The 18,586-nt window shown below is 46.8% G+C and overlaps 1 protein-coding gene and 1 non-coding gene across 2 annotated transcripts in view; both read left to right on the top strand.

Annotated features, from left to right (window-relative positions):
* Positions 1-18,586, top strand: part of LOC140904149 (uncharacterized) — a 671,145-nt gene that overhangs the window by 230,487 nt on the left and 422,072 nt on the right. The window lies entirely within an intron of this gene.
* TRNAA-UGC (transfer RNA alanine (anticodon UGC)) lies at positions 1,994-2,065 on the top strand. Its single transcript has one exon. It is a non-coding gene; the product is annotated as a tRNA-Ala (tRNA).

Consider the following 18,586-nt stretch of genomic DNA (forward strand, 5'->3'; position numbering starts at 1 on the left):
CCATCCCAGCTGGGGATGTTCTCCAGAGACTGGATTTGAACCTGGAGTTTATTCTATCACTGCTGCAAGCCTGAACCAAGAACTTTGCCATTACTGTATGTCATTGATTCCATTTAACCAATTCTAGCTCTCATCTCTATCTTTTTCCTTTTATGAATAACCCTTTAGATTTTAGATTCTGATGGATTGGCAACAGCGTGATTTGTGGGTAAGATCTGATTTGTATATTTACCTGGGTCTGGGGCCTGGCCCTTTAGGATCAAGAGAACCTTTTTTTCTTTTACTGGGGCATCGGTTTTCATGACCGTTTGTCCCCATAATGAGGCGATACTGGGAAATTGGAGTGTCTAAGGGAATTACTTGTGTGACTTGTGGTTAGCCAGTGGGGTAAAACCAAAGTCTTCTCTGGCTGGGCTGGTTTTGTTTGCCTTGGTGTACCCAGAAACCCCAGCCTTGGGCTGTAACTGCCCTGCTTGAAGCTATTTGTCCTGAATTAGCACTCGCGGTTGGGTCCCGCCAGAACCAGCATCGTTACACAGTCCTACTGGTCTGGCCCTCCTCCCCACTGTAAAACTGCAGAGCTCCCAGCGCTCACTCTCCTAGCTGGATCCCCTGACAACCAGAGCTTTCCACAGAACTGCTGTGGTTGCTCACCTGGGTGTCTGTTCAGGACAGCTACTGGCTTCTCCTCCGAATGCAGCTGAGAAATGACTCACCCTTCTCTAGATTCTCTCCTGTGAGCTCTGAGAAGCAGGATGGGGCCTGCATGGTCAAGTCCATGCAACATTCCCCTTTCATCCCAGCCCTGGGATGTCACCGGTTGCCACCTGTCCCCTGGCAGCAGCAAAGGATGTTTCCCACCATCCAGGAGACCTCGGTCTGGGGTCAGCTTCAGGCATCTCCTCTCTTCTTTCTTGGAATCAAGGTCACATTTCTACCAAGAGTTAAAGGAGGCCGAACCCCCAGAGTCTGGAGCAATGTCACAAGTTCCCAGTGTTTCCATGGAAGAGAATTTATTAAATCCCAGATGAGTGGAGTTAAATCAGCTCTCAGCCTAAGTCCTTTGCTCTTAATCCTGAGGATATTGTCTCACCGTGGGGCCATTTCCCGCCTCTTTTTCATACAGAAGCACAATTTTCTTTGCACAGACGCAGGAACAGCAAGATCTTTCTTTCCCTTGTGCAAAGCAGGGTGTCAAATTCCATGGAAACAATGGACAAGCAGGGGGCCCTGGGCACATCCAGCCCTGGCTGTGAGATGTTCCTTCCCCTCTTTCTTTATGCTGCTACAGTTATTACATGGAATGTCTGGGATGGGGGAAAAAAGCTGAGTTCACTCAAGGTTGAGGGGAAAAATGACCCTGAAAATCTCAGGCCCTCAGGGAAACCCCAACCCTTGCTACTGGGGTCACTGAGGTGCTGGGGATTTGAGTAGGAATGGAACTATCTGAATTGTCCAGGTGGGGAATGAATAACAATCTACAACTAGATCCACCTCATTAACCACTGACACAGGCTAATCATGCTGCAGATAGAAGGGAAACTGGGAGCGATTCTTTGCCGTCAGCCATAGAAACAGTGACCCAGTTGCACTGCAGTGAATGTGCTGGGGAAAGCTGAACTTTAGAGGCAGGTGGAAATAGTAGGTCCTAGAAACAGCTGGAGCTCCCCACACCATTTCTGCCACCAGGGTCAGGGATTGAGCTGTTCACAGAGCCCCCCTCCACCATGACCTTGCAGCAGGTAATTGCAGCATCACCCTCCCCAATGCAGGGGAGAGGGACGATTGTAACTCTGCACCCTGAGTCCAGGGCAGGCACTCTCTCTCCCCCAGACATAGAATCTGGCCCTGCTGCAAAGTGACCCCTATGAACCAGCAACCTCCACGAGAGCATGATCGGGGGGAAAAGGGCTTCCCATGAAGCTTGTAAACCACTGGATGCATTGGAAAGAGACAGGCTCTGAATGTGACAACCAGCAGATAAGGTCAGTTTGGGGATGTAGCTCAGTGGTAGAGCACATGGTTTGCATGTATGAGGCCCTGGGTTCAATCCCCAGCATCTCCAAGTTTGTCTTTTACCCTGCTGCTTGCTCATGCCCAGCTGGGATGTGGTCCACCAGTCTCCCTGCACAAGTTTCAATCCTGAGCAGTGAGGGCAAAGTGCCAATTGCATGGAAGGTCTGCGGGGGTTTCTGCTCCTAAATCAGCTGGGTGCTTTTAAGATTCCCACCCACTGGACTGCTTGATGAGGAAAGAGAAGGGAGAATCCTCCAGGATTGGAGGGAAGGGTCCCATCAGCACAGACTGAGGGGCAAGGACACGGAGGGACAGTCAGTGCTGAGAGAGATCAGTGATTTACACAAGACAGGAGACACTGTCCCTTTAGGGGACAGGAGGTGAGGGCAGCTTGTTTACATGATGCTGATGATGAACAGAAAAAAGGCTGGAGTCAATGAAACGTGAGAGCATAGAAGGGGAAGGAGAAGGGTAGCTCCACAGAGGTACTCTCATATACCCCAGTTCATAAGAACGGCCACACTGGGTCAGATCAAAGGTCCATCTAGCCCAGTATCCTGTCTTCTCACAGTGGCCAATCCCAGGTGCCCCAGGGTGCCACAGGTTGACTGAGTGTTATGTGAAAAAATGTTTCCTTTTGTTTGGTTTAAACCTGCTGCCTCTTCCTTTCATTTGGTGACCCCTAGTTCTTGTGTCAAGAGGAGTAAACAACACTTCCTTATTTACTTTCTCCAACCCAGTCATTGTTTTATAGACCTCTATCATCTCTTTTCCAAGCTGAAAAGTCCCAGTCTTATTAATCACTCCTCGTATGGAAGCTGTTCCATACCCCTAATAATTTTTGTTGCCCTTTTCTGAACCTTTTCCAATTACAATATACCTTTTTTCAGATGGGGTGACCACATCTGCACGCAGTATTCAAGATGTGGGCATACCATGGATTTATATAGAGGCACCCTGGCTTGTCCTAGATAGAGAGAATAGACAAACAGGGACCCAGACCCCAACAGTGATCCCATGGACAAGAACCTGGTTGGGAGTGGGGTGAAGGTTTTCTCTGGACAAAGGGGAGCTGAAATCCCTCAGTGTCATGGAATTTAAGCAATGCAAGCTTCAAACCCTGCATGGCTGTGGGTTGAGGTGCATCAGTAGAAGGTTGGGCTGGAGGAACCTGGAGAGTACATAGGTCCTAATCTATGTTTCTGCTTGGGGTTTTTTTGGTAGGTTAAATGAACGCAGCCTCTGGTCTGGTCTCTCACAAGGGCGTAATGTTGCTTTGCACAATGAGAAATCTTGGGAAAGGATTGAAATGAAATGGAAGCAGCTTATGGTGGCAGAACCTAAGGAATAAAAAGCCCTTTGATTCTTGTGTGTGCATTGACTCTGAACCGGAAGTGTAATTTTTCTTCCTTTGTGCCTGCAGCCAGTTAAATATCAGGACAAACTCATTTCAGTGATTGTGACACTGGGTTTCAGGAAGTTTTGATCTTATTAAAATGTAATAAGCATGTTACACTTGTGTTTTTAAAGGTGTCTTCTCCAAGCAATTCCAAGTTGTTCTTCCCACAGCTAGGTGATGGTGGGAAGCAGGGGATGTCTCCAGCCTGTGGGGGAATCTCTCTGGGCCCCAGTGTTAGTTCTCCATTCTTTTTCCCCTTAACCACGCAGACACCCTCCCCCATACCCACCCATTATCAATGTTACATAGGAACATAAGAACGGCCATATTGGGTCAGACCAAAGGTCCATCTAGCCCAGTGTCCTGTCTTCCGACGGTGGCCAAAGCCAGATGCCCCAGAGGGAATGAACAGAACAGATAATCACCAAGTGATCCATCCCGTTTCCCATTCCCAGTTTCTGGCTAACAGAGGCTAGGGACACCATCCCTGCCCATCCTGGCTAATAGCTATTGATGGACCTATCCTCCATGCACTTATCTTGTTCTTTTTTGAACCCTGTTACAGTCTTGGCCTTCACAACATCCTCTGGCAAAGAGTTGGGGGTTCCACGACCACCACTCCCAAGAGAAGGAGGCGGGTGGTGGTGGTCGGGGACTCTCTCCTCAGGGGGACTGAGTCATCTGTCTGCTGCCCTGACTGGGAAAACAGAGAAGTCTGCTGCTTGCCAGGGGCTAAGATTCATGATGTGACAGAGAGACTCCGAGACTCATCAAGCCCTCAGATCGCTACCCCTTCCTGCTTCTCCACGTGGGCACCCACGATACTGCCAAGAATGACCTTGAGCGGATCACTGCGGACTACGTGGCTCTGGGAAGAAGGTTAAAGGAGTTTGAGGTGCAAGTAGTGTTCTCGTCCATCCTCCCCATGGAAGGAAAAGGCCGGGGTAGGGACTGTCGAATCGTGGAAGTCAGCGAATGGCTATGCAGGTGGTATCGGAGAGAAGGCTTTGGATTCTTTGACCATGGGATGGTGTTCCATGAAGGAGGAGTGCTGGGCAGAGATGGGCTCCACCTAACAAAGAGAGGGAAGAGCATCTTTGCGAGCAGGCTGGCTAACCTAGTGAGGAGGGCTTTAAACTAGGTTCACCGGGGGAAGGAGACCAAAGCCCTGAGGTAAGTGGGAAAGCGGGATACCGGGAGGAAGCACAGGCAGGAACGTCTGTGAGGGGAGGGCTCCTACCTCATACTGAGAATGAGGGGCGATCAGAAGGTTATCTCAAGTGCCTATATACAAATGCACAAAGCCTTGGAAACAAGCAGGGAGAACTGGAGGTCCTGGTGATGTCAAGGAACTATGACATGATTGGAATAACAGAGACTTGGTGGGATAACTCACATGACTGGAGTACTGTCATGGATGGTTATAAACTGTTCAGGAAGGACAGGCAGGGCAGAAAAGGTCAGAGAGTTGCACTGTATGTAAGAGAGCAGTATGACTGCTCAGAGCTCCGGTACGAAACTGCAGAAAAACCTGAGTGTCTCTGGATTAAGTTTAGAAGTGTGAGCAACAAGGGTGATGTCATGGTGGGAGTCTGCTATAGACCACCGGACCAGGGGGATGAGGTGGACTAGGCTTTCTTCCGGCAACTCACAGAAGCTACTAGATCACACACCCTGGTTCTCATGGGCGACTTTAATCTTCCTGATATCTGCTGGGAGAGCAATACAGCGGTGCACAGACAATCCAGGAAGTTTTTGGAAAGTGTAGGGGACAATTTCCTGGTGCAAGTGCTGGAGGAGCCAACTACGGGGGGAGCTTTTCTTGACCTGCTGCTCACAAACCGGGTAGAATTAGTGGAGGAAGCAAAAGTGGATGGGAATCTGGGAGGCAGTGACCATGAGTTGGTTGAGTTCAGGATCCTGACACAGGGAAGAAAGGTAAGCAGCAGAATATGGACCCTGGACTTCAGGAAAGCAGACTTCGACTCCCTCAGGGAACTGATGGGTATGATCCCCTGGGGGAATAACATGAGGGGGGAAAGGAGTCCAGGAGAGCTGGCTGTATTTCAAGGAATCCCTATTGAGGTTACAGGGACAAACCATCCTGATGTGTCAAAAGAATAGTAAATATGGCAGGCGACCAGCTTGGCTTAACAGTGAAATCCTTGCGGATCTTAAACATAAAGAAGAAGCTTACAAGAAGTGGAAGATTGGACAGATGACCAGGGAAGAGTATAAAAAGATTGCTCGGGCATGTAGGAATGAAATCAGGAGGGCCAAATCACACCTGGAGCTGCAGCTAGCCAGAGATGTTAAGAGTAACAAGAAGGGTTTTTTCAGGTATGTTGGCAACAAGAAGAAAGCCAAGGAAAGTGTGGGCCCCTTACTGAATGAGGGAGGCAACCTAGTGACAGAGGATGTGGAAAAAGCTAATGTACTCAATGTTTTTTTTGCCTCTGTCTTCACGAACAAGGTCAGCTCCCAGACTGCTGTGCTGGGCATCACAGCATGGGGAGTAGGTGCCCAGCCCTCTGTGGAGAAAGAGGTGGTTAGGGACTATTTAGAAAAGCTGGACGTGCACAAGTCCATGGGGCCGGACGCGTTGCATCCGAGAGTGCTAAAGGAATTGGCGGCTGTGATTGCAGAGCCATTGGCCATTATCTTTGAAAACTCGTGGCGAACGGGGGAAGTTCCGGATGACTGGAAAAAGGCTAATGTAGTGCCCATCTTTAAAAAAGGGAAGGAGGAGGATCCTGGGAACTACAGGCCAGTCAGCCTCACCTCAGTCCCTGGAAAAATCATGGAGCAGGTCCTCAAGGAATCAATCCTGAAGCACTTACACGAAAGGAAAGTGATCAGGAACAGTCAGCATGGATTCACCAAGGGAAGGTCATGCCTGACTAATCTAATCGCCTTCTATGATGAGAATACTGGTTCTGTGGATGAAGGGAAAGCAGTGGATGTATTGTTTCTTGACTTTAGCAAAGCTTTTGACACGGTCTCCCACAGTATTCTTGTCAGCAAGTTAAAGAAGTATGGGCTGGATGAATGCACTATAAGGTGGGTAGAAAGTTGGCTAGATTGTCGGGCTCAACGAGTAGTGATCAATGGCTCCATGTCTAGTTGGCAGCTGCTGTCAAGTGGAGTGCCCCAAGGGTCGGTCCTGGGGCCGGTTTTGTTCAATATCTTCATAAGTGATCTGGAGGATGGTGTGGTTTGCACTCTCAGCAAATTTGCGGATGATACTAAACTAGGAGGAGTGGTAAATATACTGGAGGGCAAGGATAGGATACAGAGGGACCTAGACAAATTGGAGGATTGGGCCAAAAGAAACCTGATGAGGTTCAACAAGGATAAGAGCAGGGTCCTGCACTTAGGACGGAAGAACCCAATGCACCGCTACAGACTAGGGACCGAGTGGCTAGGCAGCAGTTCTGCGGAAAAGGACCTAGGGGTGACAGTGGACGAGAAGCTGGATATGAGTCAACAGTGTGCCCTTGTTGCCAAGAAGGCCAATGGCATTTTGGGATGTATAAGTAGGGGCATAGCCAGCAGATTGAGGGACGTGATCGTTCCCCTCTATTCGACATTGGTGAGGCCTCATCTGGAGTACTGTGTCCAGTTTTGGGCCCCACACTACAAGAAGGATGTGGATAAATTGGAAAGAGTCCAGTGAAGGGCAACAAAAATGATTAGGGATCTGGAACACATGACTTATGAGGAGAAGCTGAGGGAACTGGGATTGTTTAGTCTGCAGAAGAGAAGAATGAGGGGGGATTTGATAGCTGCTTTCAACTACCTGAGAGGTGGTTCCAAAGAGGATGGTTCTAGACTATTCTCAGTGGTAGAAGAGGACAGGACAAGGAGTAATGGTCTCAAGTTGCAGTGGGGGAGGTTTAGGTTGGATATTAGGAAAAAGTTTTTCACTAGGAGGGTGGTGAAACACTGGAATGCGTTACCTAGGAAGTTTTTAAGGTCAGGCTTGATAAAGCCCTGGCTGGGATGATTTAATTGGGGATTGATCCTGGTCTGAGCAGGGGGTTGGACTAGATGACCTCCTGAGGTCCCTTCCAACCCTGATATTCTATGTTTCTATGATTCAAAAGGGGCTAGATGAGACTAGAGGAGATTTTCTTCCTGTTAAAATGTTCTGGATTCTCATTGCTAAAAAGCTCCATTGTCAGTTAGATTTGAACCATCAGCCTTTTATTTACCACCCAGAGGTGCTAACCAAAGACACAGGTAACTGCCTACTTCCCAACTTTGCCTAAGAAGCACCTGTGGTGATGCAACTGGTTTTAGTGGAGGGGGGAACACTGCTGAGGTTATGAGTTCAGGCCTCACCCAGAGCATTGGTTTTCATAAGCCATGTACCTTCCCCCACTTGCTTTGCCCAATTCACATGGAAAGTGCCGTACTAGGGTGATGAGAGTAAATTCTGAACTCTGAAATGCGGAGGTTGGCCCATAGATTGGGATAAGGGGTTTGAAGAGAAAAAGCTCTAAGTGTGTAAACCAGTCTCCAGGGGCTGGTACGGTAAAACTCCTTAACAGGGAGCCATTGGTGGGAGGGGGTTTCACTTCCTCTGTTAAACATACTGAGAGGTATTTTAAGATGAAGATAACGCCATGGCTAACCGTTGACTGGCATGTCCTGGGTTAAAGAAAGAAAGGGACCTAGGGTTAATAGTCTGAAGTATTTGCGTTACTGTCACTGTCTGACCTCACTTCAGTGTGGAGCAGGTTTGTACTTTGCTGAGTGGTGCACAGACTCCTGGAGAGCTGTGGCAGCTGTTTCCATGGCAGAGAGCCTGGCCCTTGGGAGACTTTCTGTTTTGAAGCAATTCAATAAAATAACAGTGGAGCTACAATGTCCTGTGCAAAATTTCAGCCCCCCGGGTGCAAAAATGCTATTTTAGGATTTAAAAAGGAGGCTTCCAGCGCGAGGACACCTGATCACAGAACTCAGTGGGGGGTGTAACAGCTGTTGACTCTGAGGGTCCTGGGCTAAATCCACTTGCAGGTGGAAGCCTTTTGATTTATTTGATCAATAATGAGTAAAGCGATGATTTAATCACAGGTATTTTTAATAAATGTCATAGACACATCACGGGCAAGAAACAAAAAATCATTGCCCATGACCTATACCATAAATACCCCGCATTGAATCTTGGGGAGCGGAGTCCAGGGGATCCGTGGCACCAGCTGTGGGGGCCCATGGCATCACCTGCAGAGGGAGAAGATCCAGGGGCCGGCTGCCACTCCAACTGCTGCTGGGGGGGAGCCCCAGGGGGCCAGCTGCTTCTCTGACCACCCCAGGAGTGCTTACTGGGAACCACTGAGCTGCGGCTACTCCTGCTGCCCTCAGAACTGCTGCTCAAGCAGTTCCCAGGGCCAGCTGCATTGGCCACTGCTCGGGTGGTCCCCAGGGCCAGCTGCTTGGGTGGCCCTGGAGTCAGCCACAGTGGCCACTGCAGAAGTGAGAGGTCACAGGAAGTCACAGAATCCATGACTTCTGCTACCTCTGTGACAGACACGGATCCCTAATAATGAGACAAACCCATCCCTGCTGTGACTGCAGTTCCTGGAAGAGAAGAGAAGAACAGAAAGTGAAGAGAGAAGGAAAAAGAGAGACTCCCTGTCACCTCTCTCCCCTGCTCCCTCCCGCCTTGTATTCTGTAACCCCATCCCACTGGGTTCCCTGTGCTGATGCCATGGGGATGACACTAGAGTTCTGGGGATTTGGGGTGGGGGGAAAGGGGCTCTTCACTTTTCAACAATTCACACGAATTTGTCTTTGGGCTGAAATTTCTCTTGTGGGACATCTCAGTCAGAGCTGTGCCCCACCCCCTTTAGTGGGGGGCAGGTGTAAATTGCAGAGTAGGCAGAGAAGTCTCCAATAAAGGGTCATATTGTTCTTGTGACTGGTTCTGACCTTGGTCACACGTCCTCTGACACAGGATCATGTGCAGAACATGGAAGCTCTGGCTTTTCCTAAATGCTGTAGAGTGTGAGTCCCTGGGAAAGGGCAGGATGACAGGGAGCAAGAAGAGAAAGCCAGCGACACTGGAGATGAGAAATGCGGGGAGAAGAAAGAGACAGAGAACATACAGAGAAGCAATACATGATTGAAGCAGAACAAGTGTCCCAACTCGAGCTTGCTCATCACAGGTGTTCAGAGAGACGGGTAGTTGTAGGTTTTCCACAGCGTCAAGTCTGAACTTTGATTCTAGCAATGTGAATTGAAATATCAAGGGGATCTTCACATACTTGTTCTCTTTCCCCCCGGCTCCCTTTTTAGTATTAATTTTTATTTTTAAATCTTTCTCTTACACGTGATCTTCTCTTTCCCTAACTGTATTGCAATTTGGGTGGGTTTTTTTTGTTTTGTTTTGTTTTTTGCCTCCCTTTTGCTCATGTCATTATAACTGTAACAGCAAAGAAATCTGCAGGAGCAAAAACTGACTCAAAACTTTATTTCCCCATCATAAAACATCGCACACAGCTGGAATCAGAACATGGAAGGCAAGGGGATGGGAGATAGAGATTTCCAAGTGTTCTGTCTTTCTCAGATGACACATTCCAGCCCCTTGTATGCCTCCATCCTCTATGATCTGCTGGGCTTTGAGAAATGTATTGTCTCATTCTATTAATAATGTGATTATACCACAATGTGACTGAAATTAAACCACTTCCAGACAAGGAAACAACAAAGGAGTAAAGGCATTATTGTGTTGACTGGGAATTGAACTCAGGTCAACTCTTTGGAAAGCAGCTATACTCACCATTATACCACCAACATAGCTGGCAGAAGCAGCTTTCCTGCAGGGTATGGGTGCTAGCAAAGGGGGTGACACATGACCATGTAGAGTGAACGGGCTGGAAGCTGCTTGACAGCTGGGAGCAGAGTCACCATCCCAGAGTGACTGAAGGGAGCAAAGGTGAAAACAGAGCTCATTGGGAGCTGGCCCCACACCCAACCCGCCCCTAGGAGAGGGGAACTGAAGCTCAACTTCAATCATAGAAAAATCTTCCCTGAGAAGGAAGGGGACAGCTTGTTTTAAAGACAAGGTTTGTGTTTGTTCCTGCTACATACAGAGGGGCTGGACAGTGCTGATTCCAGCCCCAGACTCCAGGACGATAAGGAAAAAATTCAGGCTGCCAGTGACCTGCAGGAGGGAGATGATTTTTTGACAGTGATTGTCATAAATATAAAGGGAAGGGTAAACCCCTTTGAAATCCCTCCTAACCAGGGGAAAGCTCCTCTCACCTGTAAAGGGTTAAGAAGCTAAAGATAACCTCGCTGGCACCTGACCAAAATGACCAATGAGGAGACAAGATACTTTCAAAAGCTGGGAGGAGGGAGAGAAACAAAGGGTCTGTGTGTCTGTCTATATTCTGTCTTTGCCAGGGATAGACCAGGAATGGAGTCTTAGAACTTTTAGTAAGTAATCTAGCTAGGTACGTGTTAGATGATGATTTCTTTAAATGGCTGAGAAAAGAATTGTGCTGAATAGAATAACTATTTCTGTCTGTGTATCTTTTTTGTAACTTAAGGTTTTGCCTAGAGGGGTTCTCTATGTTTTGAATCTAATTACCCTGTAAGGTATCTACCATCCTGATTTTACAGGGGGGATTTCTTTATTTCTATTTACTTCTATTTTTATTAAAAGTCTTCTTGTAAGAAAACTGAATGCTTTTTCATTGTTCTCAGATCCAAGGGTTTGGGTCTGTGGTCACCTATGCAAATTGGTGAGGCTTTTTATCCAACATTTCCCAGGAAAAGGGGGGTGCAAGTGTTGGGAGGATTGTTCATTGTTCTTAAGATCCAAGGGTCTGGGTCTGTAGTCACCTAGGCAAGCTGGTGAGGCTTTTTACCAAACCTTGTCCAGGAAGTGGGGTGCAAGATTTTGGGAAGTATTTTGGGGGGGGAAAGACGCGTCCAAACAGCTCTTCCCCAGTAACCAGTATTAGTTTGGTGGTGGTAACGGCCAATCCAAGGACAAAGGGTGGAAAATTTTGTACCTTGGGGAAGTTTTGACCTAAGCTGGTAAAGATAAGCTTAGGAGGTTTTTCATGCAGGTCCCCACATCTGTACCCTAGAGTTCAGAGTGGGGGAGGAACCTTGACAGTGATGGACGCCTCATCTTAAAGGCCTTTGTTTGCCTCCTTCTAGTGACTGGTACAGGAATGCAGCTCCCACTCCTTGGTCTCTCCTGAGGAAATAATGTTTCTGTGCAAAACACCAAAGCTTTTAACAGAAAGGAGGGAAAGAAAATGGCCACAGGATGGGACCAGGACATAAGGAATGAAACGGAAGATGCTTCTTCCATGTGTATTGATTTTGAACCTTGTTGTTTGTGATGTTGGTGTATCCATGTTAGTCCCAGGACATGAGACACAAGGAGTGGGGGTCACATAATATCTTTTAAAGGACCAAGGTTGGGAGTGTTATTTACTCCTTCTCATAACACAAGATCTAGGGGTCACCAAATGAAATGACTAGGCGGCAGGTGTGAAAAGAACAAAAGGAAGTATTTCTTCACACAACGCAGTGTTAACCTGTGGAACTCTTTGTCAGAGGATGTTGTCAAAGCCAAGACTAGAACAGGGTTCGAAACTGGATTACGTAAGTTCATGGAGGACAGGTCCATCAATGGCTATTACCCAGCATGGGTAAGGATGGTGTTCTATCCTCTCTTTGCCAGAAGCTGGGAATGGGCGACAGGGGATGGATCACTTGAGGGTTCTGTTCATTCCCTCTGGGCACCTGGCATTGGCCACTGTCAGAAGACAGGGTAGTGGGCTAGACGGACCCTTGCTGTGACCTAGTATGGCCGTTCTTATGTTCTAACTTCTGTTTGTGGAAGAGACAAACTTTGGGTCTACACAGAGCTGAAGAAGAGTTCTGGGTTAGCTCCAAAGCTCGCCTTCACCAACAGAAGCTGGTCCACTAGAAGCTCTGACCCTCAGCTGCCTTGTCTCTCCTGGACTCTGAAAAGTGTTTTCTCTCAACTCCCTTTGGAGAGAAGTTAAGTTTTCCCTCTGGAAAATCATAAGGCTGAAGCACTTATATTGATTGTGATACTAGGATGGAAGGATTATTTAATAGTGTAAATAAATGAATCTAAACCTGAGCTTCCTGTTTTGAAACTGTTTTTCCCAACTCAGTTCCAAATTCTCTTCTAGAAAGGCCTCCAAGACGTATGCCCATGCCAGCAGAAGTGGCAAGGAGAAAGCCCCCTAGTACTACTCTTAGTCCCTGGTGGATTGTTCAGTGGCAGAGGAAGTTGGTTAGTTTGGTGCTGAGAAAGCTGCCAGGAAAGGTCTCTGGGCACCAGATCTCCCTGCTTCTTCCAGCACACCCCTGGCACCTTACCTGCCCCAGTCACTGCTGTAGGAGTATCCTACATGCACTTAGCCAAAAGCCTTTCACAGTCTTCTTAGTGAAATTGGTAGTATATCAGTCTCATAATCTGAAGGTCCTGAGTTCAAGCCTCAGAGAGCACAGGTGGTTTTGCTCCCTGCTTCAACTTTTCTAAAGGAAACCCCAGAGAAAAGAAACTGGAGCATACTGTCTTCTGTACACCCTCCCACCCATCTTACACACAGGAGACTTTTCTAAGACATTAACTCTTCCTTCTCCTTTATGATTCTTTAATGCAGCTGGAAATACCAGTTCCTTGAAGCCCCTTTCCTCAGAGAACACAACCACAGTGCTGTGAGAAAGCTGGAGGCTGCCAGGTTGTCGTGGGCGAGTAGTTAAAGGGATGCACTAAAAATCTAGCAGAGTCATTCCCCTCCTCTCCACCTCCAACCAGCTTTGAATCTTGATAACTGTGATGCTCCGATTCCACTGCCTCAGCATCCTCGACCCCCACTGGAGGCCGCTGTAGAGTCCTTAGACCCCTGTTCATATTTCAGACCCCAGCCGGTGCAGCATCCCTGCCCAGCAACTCACCATCTGCCCCAGGAGAACCAGCTGGTGGGCTGCACCCACAGGCATTTATACCACTTCCCTCAGAGCAGCTGTTGGCAGTTAATCCCCACATAAGACTCGGGGGAAGGAGCTGGGGATCACTTATTTCTTCCATACATCGAGTGTCACAGTGTTTGAACGCATTCTCTCTAAAACTGATTTAAATTTAGAGCCCCTCCCCCATTTCTGATTTATAAGTGCCTCATTCCTGTACATAAAACGTAAGAACAGCCATACTGGGTCAGACCAATGGTCCATCTAGCCCAGTGTCCTGTCTTCCAAGAGTGGGCAAAGCCAGGTGCTTCAGAGGGAATGAACAGAACAGGTCATCATCAAGTGATCCATCCCTGTTGCCCATTCCGAGCATCTTTACAGATGTGAACACAAAGAAACTTTTGGGAACCACTTGCAGCTACTTAGAATCATAGAAGATTAGGGTTAGAAGAGACCTCAGGAGGTCATCTAGTCCAACCCCCTGCTCAAAGCAGGACCAACCCCAACTAAATCATCCCAGCCAGGGCTCTGTCAAGCCGGGCCTTAAAAACCTCTAAGGATAGATATTCCATCACCTCCCTAGGGAACCCATTCCCATGCTTCACCACCCTCCTAGGGAAACAGTTTTTCCTAATATCCAACCTAGACCTCCCCCACTGCAATATGAGACCATTACTCCTTGTTCTGTCATCGGCCACCACTGAGAACAGCCGAGCTCCATCCTCTTTGGAACCCCCCTTCAGGTAGCTGAAGGCTGCTATCAAATCCCCCCTCACTCTTCTCTTCTGCAGACTAAATAACCCCAGTTCCCACAGCCTCTTCCTCATAAATCATGTGCCCCAGCCCCGTAATCATTTTAGTTGCCCTCTGCTGAATTCTCCAATTTGTCAACATCCTTGCTGTAGTGTGGGGGGGGGGGGGGGGGCCCAAAACTGGATGCAGTAGTCCAGATATGGCCTCACCCATGCCAAATAGAGGGGAATTATCACTTCCCTCGATCTGCTGGCAACACTCCTATTAATGCAGCCCAATATGCCATTAGCCTTCTTGGCAGCAAAGGCACACTTGGCTCATATCCACCTTCCCATCCACTGTAATCCCCAGGTCCTTTTTTTGCATAACTGCCACTTAGCCAGTCAGTCCCCAGCCTGTAGCGGTGGATGGGATTCTTCTCTCCTAAGTGCAGGACTCTGCACTTGTCCTTGGTGAACCTCCTCAGATTTCTTTTGGCCCAATCCTCCAATTTGTCTAGGTCACTCTGGACCCAAATCCTACCCTCCAGAGACTGGACGCGTTACATGCTCTCACAGAGGGAAGAGCACACGTTCCATGATTTCACAGGCAGAATTTTAGGGCTATTTTGAGCCAGGGAACTATGCTATCGGGTGCTTTCCCTGTGTGGATTTGACAGGTGGATCAATATAAGATGCACATTGTGACCCTTCTCAGGGTGCTGAGGGCTGAGAGTCTCCTTGTTGCCTCCTGGACACTAGGAAGAGGGACTTTTGCATTTGGGAGCTGGATGTTAGCAACCAAACTCACCAGCCTGTCAGGCACTCAAGCACCCTTCTCTGAGCTACAGCAGCCCTGCCAGTTGACAATAGAAGCACCCGAACCCCTGGAGTTCCATCAGTGTGTCCCACTCTGAGGTCTAGCCCCGATCACCAGATATTCACAGAAATCCCAGATCCCCTCTGCCCAAAGCAACGGTATAGCCCAGGTTACCAGTTTTACTGTAGATCACTGCTACCATATCACACACAGCACTTGAGTACAGTTATTGAACAAACAGAAATGTATTTAACAAGAGAGAGAGATTTAAACAGAAACAAATGAGAGTGACGGAAACCAATCGTTACCAACAAAACAAAAATCACAAAATGCAACCTACACTTTTTAATAGTTACCTTTCCCGATCTAAGTAGATTCTCACCTCACATTTCAGTCTATTGCAGTGATTGCTAGTCCCTAGGAGCCATGGCCCTGCCTTTCATGAAGAACCACTGGTTGTTATGGATCTCTTTTGTCATAAACTGAAGCAGTCTTTTGTCTTTATTTGCAGAAAGGATGATTTCCTCATTGTCATATTGGCCTTTTCACTTCCACAGGGTTTTGATGTCTACAGTTTGGCTTTCATAGTTTTCCATTGGCTTTTCTGGGTTGGTGTAAAGGTTGACAATGGAGCAATACGTTGCATAATTAGCTAGCAAGGGAGGGGTGACAATTCCCTCCCACTGGAATGGGCCGTCCCCCACAAGACCAATGATTGGAGTGACTCACTTTCATGACAATACCATTTTCCGTGCACTTACATTACTTCTTCAATATGGCTCATACACACCTCTCTCAGTGATTAGGAGTATCAGTAATTAACAAGCTTTCAGTAGAGATCTCACTGCTATGCTTCCTGGATAAATATCATAAAATCAGTGTATTAGGTACAGCAAGTTTCTCAGGTCTGATACAGAAGTTGCTTGTGAACAACAGTGACCCATTTGGCAATCGGCCCCAATGAGTTTTTGTCTCTCAAGCACTGAGCTATACCGTCACTCCCTGATATAATAGAAAGGCCAGCACAAAAAATAGAGAAAGGAACAATAAGATACTAAAATGGCAATGGTTGGAACTCTATTTCTCTCAGTCTTTGGACTGATGGGTTCTAAGAGCTGTAGCTACAGTTGAGGAACCAGGCAATGGGACAGCTGGTTCAGCCCTCCATACTAGTAGCTTTCTTACATATAGGGAGATGAGTCAAAATTAGAATTGATGTCATGACTCGCTTCCCATAGGAGATCACTCTGTCTAAGGCTATGTCTACACTTCAAACACTGGAAATACTCTAAGAATCTAACATTGTCTTCACTGGGTCTAAGGTCACATTAACTACTTCTCTCAGCAGAGTGGATTTTTCACACCCCTGACAGATGTGGCCATGTCAACATAGCTTTTCAGCGTAGACGAGCCTTTAGATGGCTTTTTGATATAAAAGGCAATGGACTTCAACCTTTTCCTTAATACTGATGGTTGATGATTGAAGTTTTCCCACCTGCTGGTCACATCCTATGACAGATGTCATGCCTCTCCTTTACAAATTAGAGAAGTGGGGAAGTCAGTGACCCTTACAGTCTAAGCAGGTAAAAAAATTATACAACTTGTCTCTGCGAATAGTTTTCATTGGGCCGATATTCTCTTATACACTCTTTTTCACACACATTCTCCCACCCTAACCTTTGGAGTGAGGTTTTCTACCAGAATTCCTTATACTACAGGGGGTAAATTAAATCAAATTAACTTTTCAAGATAAGAAATCATTTCCTGTACAACTAACAAAACAAAAAACAAGACAACTTTCAGTTTTCCAAAATAATTCAGATTATCATGAGCCTCTTATTCTTTAACCAATAACTTCATCTATAATTTCATTTTCAGTGGTAACACGAATATATTCAAAGATCACAAATTCTTGTCATATATGTTAGTTTTCTTTTAATCCCCATTGCCAACAACTGAACCTTGGCTCAAGTTGTGGTTTGGCCCAACGTTGGTCCCAACCACTGCTGTAAGTTCATATATCTTTGGTTCTTCTGCCATGTGTCTTGGTGGAAGGGGTCTCCTAGGTGGGAATGTTTGCATCATGAGGAAGAATCTCTCTTTTCAAACTTGTTAATGTTTCAAAGTAGGAGGAGGTGGAGGAGAAGTGATGTAAATGCATAAAAACACAAGAGAAACTGTCTGGTCTACACTAAAGACATTGATCAGTGTAACTATATTGCTCACAGGAGCGAAAAATCAATACAGCTGAGCAGCGTAGTTACAGAGCCCTAGGCCCCTGTGTAGATGGCATTACGTCAGCAGGAGCGCTTCTCCTGCCAACATAGTCCACCCCGCACAAGCGGCGGTGGCTAATGAAGTCCAATAGTGGGAGAGATCTCTCCCGCTGGCTGAGAGCATCTGTAATAACAATGCTGCACCAACATCAGCTGTATTGTGTATCCATCGCATCAGACACAAAACCACAGAATCAGGACTCAGCATGTGTGTATCCAGAAGTCTGAAAATGGAGCCTGACACATTCGTTGCCTCATTGGTTACCATCATTTCTGCAGCCTGAAAGTCCTTGTTACCCACTCAGGCAGCCAGTTTGGATCCAAAGACTGAGTGCTTCATAGGACATTCCTTCCCCTTGGATCCCAAATGGTGAATGGTGATTGTTCTCAATCGAACCCTGGCATCCTTTGGAACGGTAATCAGCGACACTGCACTAATAAGTGGAGTGGTACAAACAATTTTCCTGGGGTCATTGGTCACCAGAGCTTCCTTTACTGGGGTGGAAACCAAGAACTGAGTGTGTATTCTTTCAACCCCAGTTCTTTTCAAATCCTTGGCCTTGGTTAGGGTAAATTTACATTTCTCTGAAGTAGAATCCTTTACAAAACCACTCAAAATCTCAGCAGTGTTAGTAAAGAATGACTTCCAGAAACATGCCCAGTTTTTCTTTAATTTCTGATTGGAGATTTTAAATAACTACTGTTTCTTTGTTAGCATGTCAGTAAATTGGAGAGTTCTCTCCTGTTGACAGAACTGCACTTGAACTGTCTCCATGTCATCATGGAGGGATGCGGAAAAAGCAAAGCTGAAGTGAGAAATTATGACTTTAGCAAATCGCCATTTGTCTTAAATTCTCCAATAAATCTGAGCTACATCCTATCAAACAGAACTAGTATCCAACTGGGTGACCAAACACTCTTCAGGAAAGATAAAAAGCCATGTCACAGAGAGATAGAATACATGACAATGAACGTGTCAAGTGAAATTTCAGGGCAGGTTACATCTGATTATTCAGAATCAGGACAGGAGATTCTCCCATCACATTCTCCTCTGATCCATTCAAATCAGCTTCACTCAGACTGTCTCAATAGTCAGCTATGTTATTTACAAAATTTTAGTATCCTAGCATCCCCATAATGGGGGACAAAACAGCCACCTTGCCAGAAGTGACTTTACCAATAGATGGAACCTAGGATTTAAACTCCAGATGATCACACTGTGTTTGGGATCTATTTGAATTCCCCTTCTAGGTCTTTGACACTTTCACCTCCAGTCATAGTGACTCCGATATAGGATTAAAGAAGCCAAAGTATCATCTCCAAGCACAGACAACTGAGAACACTTCATCACATGACACTTTGAGACGTGGAG

This window comes from Lepidochelys kempii, chromosome 28 (assembly GCF_965140265.1).
Source record: "Lepidochelys kempii isolate rLepKem1 chromosome 28, rLepKem1.hap2, whole genome shotgun sequence".
In the NCBI taxonomy this organism is placed as follows: Eukaryota; Metazoa; Chordata; order Testudines; family Cheloniidae; genus Lepidochelys; species Lepidochelys kempii.